This window comes from Branchiostoma lanceolatum, chromosome 1 (assembly GCF_035083965.1).
Source record: "Branchiostoma lanceolatum isolate klBraLanc5 chromosome 1, klBraLanc5.hap2, whole genome shotgun sequence".
Classification (NCBI taxonomy): Eukaryota; Metazoa; Chordata; class Leptocardii; order Amphioxiformes; family Branchiostomatidae; genus Branchiostoma; species Branchiostoma lanceolatum.
This window is the reverse complement of record NC_089722.1, coordinates 20,453,423-20,466,262: the sequence shown is the minus strand read 5'-3', so window position 1 is coordinate 20,466,262 and position 12,840 is coordinate 20,453,423.

The following is a 12,840-nucleotide window of genomic DNA, read 5'->3' as shown; positions in this document are numbered from 1 at the left end:
GGCATGCCTATCTCACAGAAACATGCACAATAAGAGTTCGAAGACCTCCATGAAATAGTTTCTCGTATAACGTATGTCTTGTTAACTTCTAGTTCATCAATTATACAAATATAGTTTTGACTAACATAGCATATGTCCATTGATCACTTTCCTGTTACTCTACTGTGAACGTGACTCGCATTAGGAAAATATGTGACCGCGAAAACAAAGAACCAGGCCGAAAAATACCTTCCCGTGAATTAGTAGCCTCTTCCATTGACCTCATGACCCGAAATGTCTGTCAGCTGTAGACAATGTTGATGAATGACTAATTCTACCAACTCTGAACTCTACTTTCTGTCACTTACGGAACTCTTACCGTTTGCCCTTCACTTCATGTCACTCTGTGGTGAGACGTGCCTACATACATGTATATTCACACGAGCTGCACTAAATTTCTTCTAATACAATGCTAAACTTTCTTCCAACACTAAGGTATTCACGGATCGAATTTTCGACGACCACTGTCGCCTTCTTCAGGATCAATAATGACCAATCACTGCCGAACGTAAACTCGCGAGAGTTAAGGACACGTGACTTTATTGACACGTGTCATTGCGGATACGTGACGTCAGCAATTGGTCAAACGTGCCAGAAAGTTTATAACGCCCACTGTCTCTGTTGAGTGACGGCTGGAGTGCTGGACGAACGACGGCACTCCAGCCGTCACTCAACAGAGACAGTGGGCGTTATAAACTTTCTGGCACGTTTGACCAATTGCTGACGTCACGTATCCGCAATGACACGTGTCAATAAAGTCACGTGTCCTTAACTCTCGCGAGTTTACGTTCGGCAGTGATTGGTCATTATTGATCCTGAAGAAGGCGACAGTGGTCGTCGAAAATTCGATCCGTGAATACATTAGTGTTGGAAGAAAGTTTAGCATTGTATTATGATTACTACCAACACAGATGAGCTTTCATTATAATCTAAATTTCTTCTAGTAAACGTAATTTGTAACAGAGATAGTCACAAACGTCAACCTTCTATGAACGAACACCAGATTCGTCTGCTACGTTAAAAAACACGGTTATGTATGTTTTGTAAAAAATACACGAGCTACACTAAATTTCTTATAGTAGTGTGGCGTCAATTTTACTGAAGCTGTCCGTTGGCTTATGTCTACCGGCAAGCAGTGTTATAATTAGGTCCCAGGACAAGACCACAAAATAGAGCTAGTAGAATGTGTTTCAGAGGGGGAATTCAAACCAATCCGAGTCAGGGCTATCCGGGAAGTCGTTTTGTTGGCTGGGGAGCCATCGGATAGAGAACAGTACAGAACTCGGAGGCGCATCATTAGCACATTGTTGAAATAGCACAGTGCCCTATTCTGCTGAACTCCTAGGGAATATTGACGCGCTTCGTCAAATCATGGCATCTCAAATACCATTCAAAGATATTTCAGCCTTCCTGGACACTGGGCAATATGTGTGTTAAAATTATGAAAGAGCGGCTTGTAATATTTGCATCATACGATTTTTACAACAAATGCTCTTGTAACAGGAGTATGTAGGACACAAACCTCCGTGAAGTAATTACGGCGCTTGCGGTATAGGTGTTTGATACCCTCTTTTAATACCAGGAATAACAATTTCCATTTATATCCAGGTAATTGTTTATCATAACACTAGGTAGTAACCAGGGCAGTGTAACTAATATCTGCTTGTAGAGTAGCTGATTGCCCCCAGATTGTATAACACAGGCTATCATTAGGCATAGGACAGCTGATTTAATGGCTTATACCACATAACCGACATAATAACCATGTCGATCTGTAATTTTTAAAAACCTGGAAATATTGCTACGGTGGCCAAAATCGCCATGTTTCATCGGAACCTGAATAACTAACTACCAATATGCCAAAATGCAGACAATTTAATAAAAAATGATCTTTAGTTATAGTTGTGAACACACAGAGACAAAACAGTACCCCTGTTGGAGGTCACCTACCTCCTTTTCGGAGGTAACAAATGAAGACATGTAACGATCGGTGATAAATGACCTACGTTACACCTTATTGCATGTTGCTTCAACTTCAATTCTGTGACGTCGACTCAGTTTATATGTCGAGCGATATCAATCTTTTATATTCTTTATTAATAGTCTGTGTGATGTATGCCCTGGGTCCCAGCACAATAACAACGTTATTTTGGGAGAGTCTCGAGGGAAGGGGTGTGTTTTAATGCCAAGGCTGGTTGCCATCCTTCTGATGGTATCAAAGGTCTTCAAGTTCAATGGTAGCATCTTATAGGCCATCACTTTTGACCAACCTGAGTACTAGTATACGATCCATGTGTGCGTTGGGGTCGCACTCGAAACCTTATGCACTGAGTTTGTATCATTCTATTGTGTGTTGCGTTATCACTGCGTAGGCCTTGTAAGAATAGAATTACTGATTGAATTTTCAAACAGATTTGGATCTACATTTAGACTAAGAATTTTTACCTCTGTAAAGACGGAGGTATTGTTTTCGGTCAGTGTGTTTCGTTGTTTGTTTGTTTGTTTGTTTGTTTTGTTGTGTGTCCGTATTTGAATGAATATTGTAGAGTGGTCGGATGTGAGGCGAGGGATGGTATAACCGGAGACTGGCAGGATGGGAAGGTTGGCTTAGCCCGACTCTAAGGTTGGTCCCGCAAGCTGACTGGAAAATATATGCTTAAGCCAGAATTAACTAGAAATTCACAATAATGAATGAAACAAGAATATCGCAATAACTATTTCACACAGGTCTGAGATCATTAATTAGACATAGTAAGATATCACGTTCTATTTCGTTATATTATCACCACTGTATGTAGTCCTTTGCTTATCACCATGACCTGTACTTAGCTTGTTTAAGCATAAATGTACAATAAATGTCTTTCATTCATTCATTCATTCATTAATTTCTTGTTAACATTGCACGATGGGGAGTTTCTAGCAGGAGACATAAGATACTGCAATATCCCCGAAAGTCTGGGGACCCTCCCAACCACAGTCTGTCAGCTAGCTGGTAGCCTCCATAGCAGGCTCTACCGGGCCTTTTTTGGTGGCTTAGATAATACACTTTTTGCAGCCAGCCCGTAACCATCAGTCAGTCTGTAACCATTTTGCCTGTCTAAATGGTTACAAGCTGGCTGATGGTTACGGGCTGGCTGCAAAAAGTGTATCATTTAAGCCACACCACCCCCACCCCCACCCCCCAAAAGCCCGGTAGAGCCTGCTATGGAGGCGAGCTGGCTGGCTGTTCCGTCCAATTTACCTAATCTCCAAGCAGATCTATTGGTCAATAAAAGACCGTATCCAACCTTATCCACCGAGTGATTAAAACTCCTTTTGCCAGTTGGATACGGCCTTGGCCACCGCTAGATATGCTTGGAGATTACAATTTACCCATTTCTCAGAAAACACGACGATCCAGTTTTGTGAACTGAGAGCTACGGGTCATTTTATGCCGTTGTTAGACTAGGTTACGTGTTGAAGAAAATGAAGAAAGACTGAGTGCAGCTGCAGGAGGTTTCAATGACTGCAGATGCAGAAATTAGTGGATGATTATGCATCTTGATGTTAACTAAATATTGAAGAAAGTTACTAACTGGATTCTTTTTTATCTTATTGTAGAAAACCCTCCGCCGAAGAGAAAATTAAAAGGTTCCAGTGAGTTTACCTTGCCACCCAATACACGCATAGACCCATATAATTTCCTATCTAAAATATTCAGGATGGTCACGATTTGAAAAACAATAGCTACTCTGGGAGAAATACGCCATGATTCTGCAATTTTCCGAACTGAAAGCGAACGCACAGAGAACCAAGCTCGTCAACACAGCGCGTGAGACAACTAATGTGAAATAAAACGCCTACTTTCTCATTCTCATTCTATCGTCTCGCTGCGCCCACGACAGCGTGTACTTACAGACCCATTAGGGTGCGGTAAGATAGTGCGATAAGGACTGATAGTCACGAGATTGCCAACCAGTTGTAAATACACTATACTGTAAATGCATTCAAGTTCGCGTGGTTTTTATTCCGCGCTAAGGGGGGAAATGGAGCGTGTTCGCGGTGGTTTTAATTTCGCGGTAGTGCTATAATCACATACCGCTACAGTATTGGACAAAAATGTTTGCGGAGGTTTTAAGTTCGCGGTGAAACGGTGCCGCGAACATAAAACCACCGCGAACATTTCTACATAACGAATCTCAATACAGATATAAGGATGGAAATCGTCACCATTTTGTATCATACTAGTAACGGTCGAAACCCATGCTAGTACTTTTTCTAAAAGATGGCCCGCTCCTTTGATCGAGCTTACGGCGCGGTCACACTTGCTGTAGGCCGTCGACGCGTCATACGATGCCTTATGTCTAATCTATCACAAGCTGACTGTGACAGAACCAACCGCCGACAATGATCCAAGACAGCACTTTTATCAAAAAGGCAGCTGAATTTTGCACGACACATACACGACAATCCCACGAATGCCCCCCGACTTTGAGATCATACGACGATCGTACGACTGATGTGAGTGGGCCCTTAGGAGTGCACATGTACCATGATAAGACCGTATGAGGGTGGGGGACACCACACATGAAGATTTAAAAGCAACGGGCGAGAAAAATGATTCGGAAAATGCCACAGTTCACCTGCAAAATTCATCAACACCCTTCTATGACCCCCCCTCTAGTCCTCCCTTTGATATCTCCAAAAAACTATTCGTCTTTCCCAGCTTATAGATAACGGCAACCAGTATCATCACCATCTGTTGGCTTTGTGTAACTAATCATTGGCACACTGTTGCCTTTGTTGTTGTGTGATCTCAGAACTGAAATAGTCACAGTAATGATGAGATAACGACACAGCTGACTGAGATGGGTGGGATACGAAATTGTGTTTTAAGCCCCCGTCACACCTTCAGCATCTTTGCTCCCGACTAAGGTCGGCACTGGGTTGGGAGTAGACTGGAATCCATCCTATTCTAGCTCCAGTTTATTTCCTCTGAGGAATAAGAAAAATAAGATTCTCCCAAGTTTTATCTGTCAAAATTCATAGTCGGATGGCACTGAGACGAGTTCTAAAGCCTGGTAGGCAACCTCGCTGACCAACTCACAACCGCAGATGAACTTGCGCACGACTAACTCCCAACCATGGTCTGGTAAAGGTCGGGAGGCCATGGTCGGCTATGTATGACAGGGGCTTTACCGAGCAGCTATTTGCTCATGTGTTGTTACGGTGGTGATTTTACTGATGTCGATTATACGTTCGTTACTATCTGATGTAGTAGATTTTTATTTCCTTCTTTATCAAAGTAGTTTTTTCCTCTGCAAGGATGACACAGCAACATGTAATAATTTCAAGTTGGGAAGGAACATTTTCCTTTTTCTTCGACTGTAGAATGAATTCTTATCACAACTCATAAACTATTGAACAGGTCCAGACTTGGCACTAACTCAATTATGTTCTGCCGTTATCCATGGCAAGCCATTACCCCAAATGGGCAATTCTACAACAACCTCAAATAGGCGATTCTTACAGACAAGATAACAGCTCTATCTGATATGCGTGTTTCCTCTAGTGGTCATGTGAAGTTGTCTTGATCAAGGTTCAGATTAGGTCATACTGATTGGATTGTTTGGATAACGTCATTTGGGCATCGAAACTAATGCTAACATGCGAAGAAAAAAGCTGGGAGAAAAATGTATCCTACCTTGTAAAATCTAAATAAATAACCAGGACGGTTGAACAAATGACTGAAAACACAGAACATGATATACCAAACAATGAATTGTTTATTTTTGTATTTCGCATCTTGATTTTGGAATTGATTTTGGCATTCTACGACTGTATCCGTTGATTTGAAAAAAATATAAGGCATATATTTGCTCATTTTGAAGATTCTTTGTACAATTTATAGTTTGGTCACAAACATGACGAGAAAGTACCAAGATGGGATAATATGCCGTGTACTTGTAGAAGTGACACTAGTGAGGTATCCATGGCTGCAATCGTAGAAGTGAAACTAGTTCGATAGTTGTAAAGGTGGCACCAGTGTGGTAGCCATGAGTGTAGTTGCCGACTTGGTAAGTGATAACGTTACCAGTTTACCACACTTTGTGCACTTCTTGAATACAGGAATAAAAGGCTTGTTGCCTGTGATACCATGTTTTGTCGCTTCAATTCTTGTTACAACGTTTAGATAATATTGTGTCTATTTTGAAAATTTAGCCATCTTGTTTTTTTCGCCCTCTCGCATTAAATTTGGAGTTTGCAGAGAAAATCATCCATAGAATTTACTTCCTTTGGCCTTATGTAAAATGACTTCAGACAATAATGCATGGTACATGGTGCCTATTTTATATCTACACTGTCTGGGGACTGGATCATGAACAAGCCCATGGCCACAGGCAATAGCATTTAATACTGCGATGCAATTATCATCATTTTGTAACACTAGAGATTACATCTGTTGGCAGCCACAGAGCTCTATGGACAATTCGTTGACAATCTTCCTCAGGTTGATAAGTCGTAAGAAAATAGGGTTTTTTTCAACACACCATCAAAAGCATTTACCTGGTCAACGGTGAATAGTACAGTCCATTCATACCCTGAGGAAAGTAGCCGAAGAATTACAGAAACGTCGGCCACTGAGAAATATTCTTTGCCGGGTTGTGCTGAAAAGAGCTTAGTTCGTGAACGATAAAAAGAGGTCTGTTTTAACATTTTGTCCTAACCGAAATTTTGTCATGCTGGCGGCTTTAACTGTTCTGATGGACACAATTCTTTCAGTGAGGAATGAAGTTTATTCAAACGTAACCTTCCCCTTCGCTCGACGAACCATGAGGTATCAAATCTTCCTTCCGACAAACATTGAATCACCAAATTATGGTGCCAGTTGTATGCTGCTTGAAACATTGTTGCAAACACAGAAACAAGGCCTCATACCCCTGTGACATACGCCTATTTTAAGTTTTGGTGGATTTCTTTTTTTATGAAATATTGTTAATTTCTCGCTGAATCTCTTTAACGTGGTTTTCCCTGTGCAACAGACTTGCTTATAGCAGGAAATGTATGACAGAATATGACTTAACTTCCTATCAGTGTCCCTGAAGTCCATAGCGTATGGGAACCAGTCACTCTCGGTGCTCGCACGATTAGCTCACGGCGTCCATTTGTTACCGGGTCCCTGGTTTATTTAAAGCCGAGTTAAAGTCATCGCGGGGTTTTGCTAAGTTACGATTTTGCAAAGTTCAAGCGGATCATTGCCGTTGCTAAGTCATTCGTCGTGCTTGCATAGCCATAGGTTGAAAAAAACGCTTTCAGTTCAAGTCCATGGTCTCCCATCGTAGACGACTATTCCTTACATTTCAAGGTACATGTAGTTGTAGATAGTTGCTGCAACGGCAACTCTCTATCCTCTCTATTTGACTTTTGTCGAATCCTGGATGATATTTTTTGTTTTGATATTCACATGCCAAACCACGGCAGAAAATAACGGAATCCCAGCACCTCATGCTCACCCGCTATCAGTAAGTAAATGTCAGACGGAGGAGCGACCTTGTATACGTACCCAGCGGGGACGAGTAAATGGAAAATCCCTTCCTGGTAATCTGATAAGAGCGTAATGCGGGGTCACAGTCTTCTCTACGTGCTGCGGGCTCAAGAACGGATTCAGACGGAGCAGCGCTGGCGTGCGAGTATAACCACACAACAAAGACTGCATAGACGTGGATGGTTGTTTGGTTGTTTGGTTGGTTGGTTGGTTGGTTGGTTGGTTGGTCGGTTGGTCGGTTGGTCGGTAAGTTGGTAGTTAGGTTGGTTGGTTGGTTGGTTGGTTGGTTGGTTGGTTGGTTGGTTGGTATGTTGGTTATTTGGTTGGTTGGTTGGTTCGTTGGTTGGTTGCCGGGTTGGTTGGTTGGTTGGTTGGTAGGTTGGTTGCTTGGTTGGTTGGTTGGTAGGTTGGTTGGATGGTTGGTTGGTTGGTTGGTTGGTTGGTTGGTTGGTTGGTTGGTTGGTTGGTTGGTTGGTCGGTCGGTCGGTTGGTCGGTATGTTGGTTATTTGTTTGTTTGTTTGGTTGGTTGGTTGGTAGGTTGGTAGGTTGGTTGGTTGGTTGGTTGGTTGGTTGGTTGGTTGGTTGGTAGGTTGGTTGGTTGGTTGGTAGGTCGGTCGGTTGGTTGGTTGGTTGGTTGGTTAGTTGGTTGGTAGGTTGGTAGGTTGGTAGGTTGGTTGGTCGGTTGGTCGGTTGGTTGGTTGGTTGGTTGGTTGGTTGGTTAGTTGGTTGACTGACTGACCGGGTGAATGGCCGTATTTTCTGCCAAACTAAGCCATGGCCAATACGCATCACGCAATAATCAACTTACAGAGTGCGCGAGTCGTCAATCTCGACTTTCCTATCACGCAAAACATTACAATAAAACAAATGCACCATTTTCTGCTCACGTCAATATGATAGCGCTAAATCTTCCCCTAATGACTGAAAGAGGACGTCAATAACGAAATCCTCCTTAAATCTTCTGCGTCAATAGTTCCAGAGAGAGACGAAAAGGAAGCAAAAGGGCGAAGGAAACATTACACATCATCGCCGGAGTCTCCTCACCGCATTACCGCAATATCCCCGGAACGAAATGTTAGCCATAACGGGCCTCAAGGTGATCGTAAAGCAATTTAGACACGATCTGTAGCTGACATTGGCAATCGTTAGTTCATGTTATCACCGACACAGCTTCTAACGCTGAATCGATTTTTCGCATAGGCGGTGCATTTTCCCTTAACATTCATCAAAAGGTGTATGGGAAGCGCTAGACGTGCACAGGTGTGTATAATCTCCCAGACATGTTCAAAATGCACAACAGGTGGGAATCAATACGTGCGGCGCGGGTGAAAAGTTCCAAAGAACAGAAGGGGCCATATCTTATAATCTCATCTTTATGCTTACATTAGTTACATGCTATCTCAACCTACAACGGTTTTAGCACCGCTGTTGGATACTCAAAAGTCTTGTTTCATCACAGCTTAACTGTTGTAAGGATCAGTTATGTTGTAACCGTTCCCTGTCTTTTCAGATCTGGATCTATATAGCCGGTATAACCGCCCTTCCGCATAACACACTAGCTGCTGTATCTGTACCTATATAGCCGGTACAACCACCCTTCAGCGTAACAAACCAGCTTCGCAGGTACGCAGTGCGACATCAGCTGGTTATATACAGGGAGCTTATATACAGGGAGTTTATATACAGAGATCTACAAGAAACGTTGTGATCTGAGATCTACAAGAAACGTTGTGATCTGAGATCTACAAGAAACGTTGTGATCTGAGATCTACAAGAAACGTTGTGATCTGAGATCTACAAGAAACGTTGTGATCTGAGATCTACAAGAAACGTTGTGATCTGAGATCTACCAGAAATGTTGTGGTCTGAGATCTACAAGAAACGTTGTGGCTGAGATCTACAAGAAACGTTGTGATCTGAGATCTGCAAGAAACGTTGTGATTTGAATCGCGCTGAGAAACCGTTCCGTTTGTCGACCTTTGATGTGTTGTTTATTAGTGGGCGTGATTTACTAAAGGCCACATGACGATCTTCGATGTGAAACGAATGGGAGGCTACGCGATTGACCCGATGGTGGGGTGATTGATGACAGCTGCGTCCAATCTGTCTATTTTCCTTCCACGAAGATAAATCTACAGCTACCTTCTCGGCCGTTATGGTAACAAATAAAGTAACCCATAATCAACGCGGTGCAGTTTTTGGTGGGGATACCGGCACAGACAATGAAACAAGCGCGAAAAGTAAAATCTGCGTGAAATCTGTTTATTTCACCTCAAGAGCCTCACCCCTTCTCTGCTCTCCTGATTTTAAAATCATTCTTAGAGCTTCTCTTCCAGCTCTTGCTGTCCTCTGACGTATGAGTCTAGCGTCCACCAGGCCTTCCTGCGGGGGTATGGACAGTAGAATTAATTGATATATAGGGTGAATAATTGTCCAAAAGAGTCAGCTAGCGTGAAGGGTATCATTCTCCAAATGTTCCCCTATGGTGTCCCAACTCCCCTGGCAAGTATTCTGCTGATAGCCAGCATAGTTAATTAGTCTGGAAGAGACCTTGTGTTGGCCTAAAGACACCTGCCTATAGCTATGACAATTTAGCCTGTCTCAGCACGACTCCTATCTTCTGTTTACTATTCATAACGCAGTGTTCACATTAGGATCATGATAATCTATATGTCGTTTGCCGCTGTATGATGTAAGCTCTGACGCACGAGATGACCTGACCTAACCTCAGAGAGAACCTTTATATCGACTCAATCTCGCTCAATCGTTATAATGAGAGTGCGTTATCCCTTAATTGGCTCCCGCGCATTCGATCCACCACCGAATCTGAATCAGGGTTAAAGGTTTTGAACACAGTGTGATGCGATTATGCCTGTTATACTGGAGTTAACTTTGTTTTTCAAAGTTCATAATGAGAAATAAAACATGTTCTCCAACTCAAAAACATTCACTCACCAGAATTTTCAACCGAATCACTCGGTCTTCATCAGCTATTTGACCCAAGTTCTGTAGACACGTGATCACGCACGTGTGACGTCAGAACTGGGTCAAAGGTTGTTGGAAGTCCGTACCGCCCCCCGTCCCGGTCGATGGGAGGTTGGTGGGCCCTGATGTAGATGGCCTCCTTTATTCCTCTCACGAACTAATCAGTTTCAGTATCCAGATGTTAAGCCCTTCCAGAGAGACGGTGTGGCCCGGAGACTCGATATGTATGTGTTGTGAAACCTCAGAGAATACAGAGCTGGGTGGTTTGTATTCTTGGTACCTGGTTTTAAGGGAGCGCTCGGTTTCTTCAAAGTTGTTATCTCCGTGAAAATGGAGGTATTTTATCGGTCTATTATTTATCTATTTGTTTGTTTGTTTGCTTTGGTATGTGTTCAAGTTGTTCCCCCCGGCTCTGGTCCGAGTATGTTATCGGGCTGAGTTGTAGCCGGAGACTGGCAGGATGCGAAGGTTGAGCTGGCCTGGGTCCAGATTTCTTCTGCAGGATGGCAGGAAAATAACGTTGGCATATGGCCAAAATTAAGAACCTGGCATAGCATGTGCCCAAGGGTGGAGCATGGAACTAATGTGTGAAATAGACATGGTTGTGTTGTATTTTGCATCTCGCCAAGAGGTTTATAAAAACTCTAGATATTTCACGGAGGTAGTCGTCGATTTGAACATTATGAAGTTTAGAAAAAACACACAGATAGATCGCAAAGGAATGTATGGTTGTCAAGACAATATAGTGAGAAGAATCATTAAGCAATGGTTTCTCTAAGATTTCTGTTAGCCTTTGCACACATGTAACATATGTCACGTTGATTTATGTCACCCCCATGGCCCCTTTAAAACAGCATTTGTGGCAACATGTGTACCTTGGTAAAACAACGAGTAAATGAATAAAATAGGTAAAATGTTATATTCAGCACCAAGGCCACTGCCGTTATGCATCTAAAAAGAGGACGTAGCTGTCTAACTGCCCCCCAAGCATCAGTTATTTACAACATGAAACAGTCCAAAGAAGGTAGCTCTGATCACATAAGTCAGATGTATGGTGTGACGTCATACGTCCGTTACACTTAGAGAGACAAGGGCAGTCTGAAAGTCAGTCGGTCGAACTGATGACGTGATTCAAATGGACCAACTGACGCTTGCGTAGAACAGCCTAGTTATGACGACCATGGCTTTAGAAAACGACATACGCCTGGCTGCACGTGCACAATTGTTTGACTTCAAATGTGGTGAATGAATTTTCCAAGAATCAGCTGCACAGCATTGGTATTACAACTAGTGATCATCAAGTGGAAACTGCCTAAAAATCGGAAAAGGTCGCCACCGTAACATATCGACAGACCAAAGACTATGTCCTTCATGCCAAGATAATATCGCTGACGAGTATGACATGTCCTACCCATAATGACGAAAGACAAATGTTAATGCAATAAATCACATGTAAGTCAAATATAACCCTGCCACTCAATGTACTTTTATATTGTCCAAATTCCATGTCTATCCACTGCACCTAGGCCAATTTTCAATACGTTTTAACGCTATGCAAAAAAGAAACTGTACTACATTTGTATTCCAAAATGAGATTCAAAAAATGTTACGTCGCAATGTAGCGAATACGAAATATAATGTTTATGATAGTTTCACTTAGTAATTACTCGAGGTTTCATTCGATATAGTAATGTAGCAATTACAATTGTTGGAAAAAAAACCTAGATTGTAACTTATGTCATCTGTAGATTGGCATACATCGTCAACGATACCCACTGTTGTGCTATAAAATCATTCATAAGGAAGACATTTTCAGTTTGAAGAGCTGCAGTCCATGTTTGTTTTGTAAATCATTGATAAACATATTTCAGGACAATGGACGCCACCATTTTGCCTGTGCGGTTTCCATTTGATTTATGTACGAACACGACTACCAAGACGCGGGAAAATAAATTACAATTCATCTGGTGTTCTGGGTTGGCGGCGTGAAAACACATTTACCACATTTCCAGCTGCGAGACTATTAGAATGTCTTAAGTTCTCGGCGTGAGTCCCTTGTCTGAAACTTAATCGTATGGAAAACACAAGGGAACATGTACAGGATACGGCGTGGATTCCACGCTTAATATTTCGTGCACGCATGTTGTTCTTGTTCATCATGTAGCGCCTAGTGATCAGTAGGTTTCCTTGTTGTTTCAGTTGCGGAGTATATTTCTAAAGAAGGGGCTGCTAGCCCTTCCCCTTTAACACGCTCGAGGCACCTCCTCAAACGTGGGACCCCCATTTTACG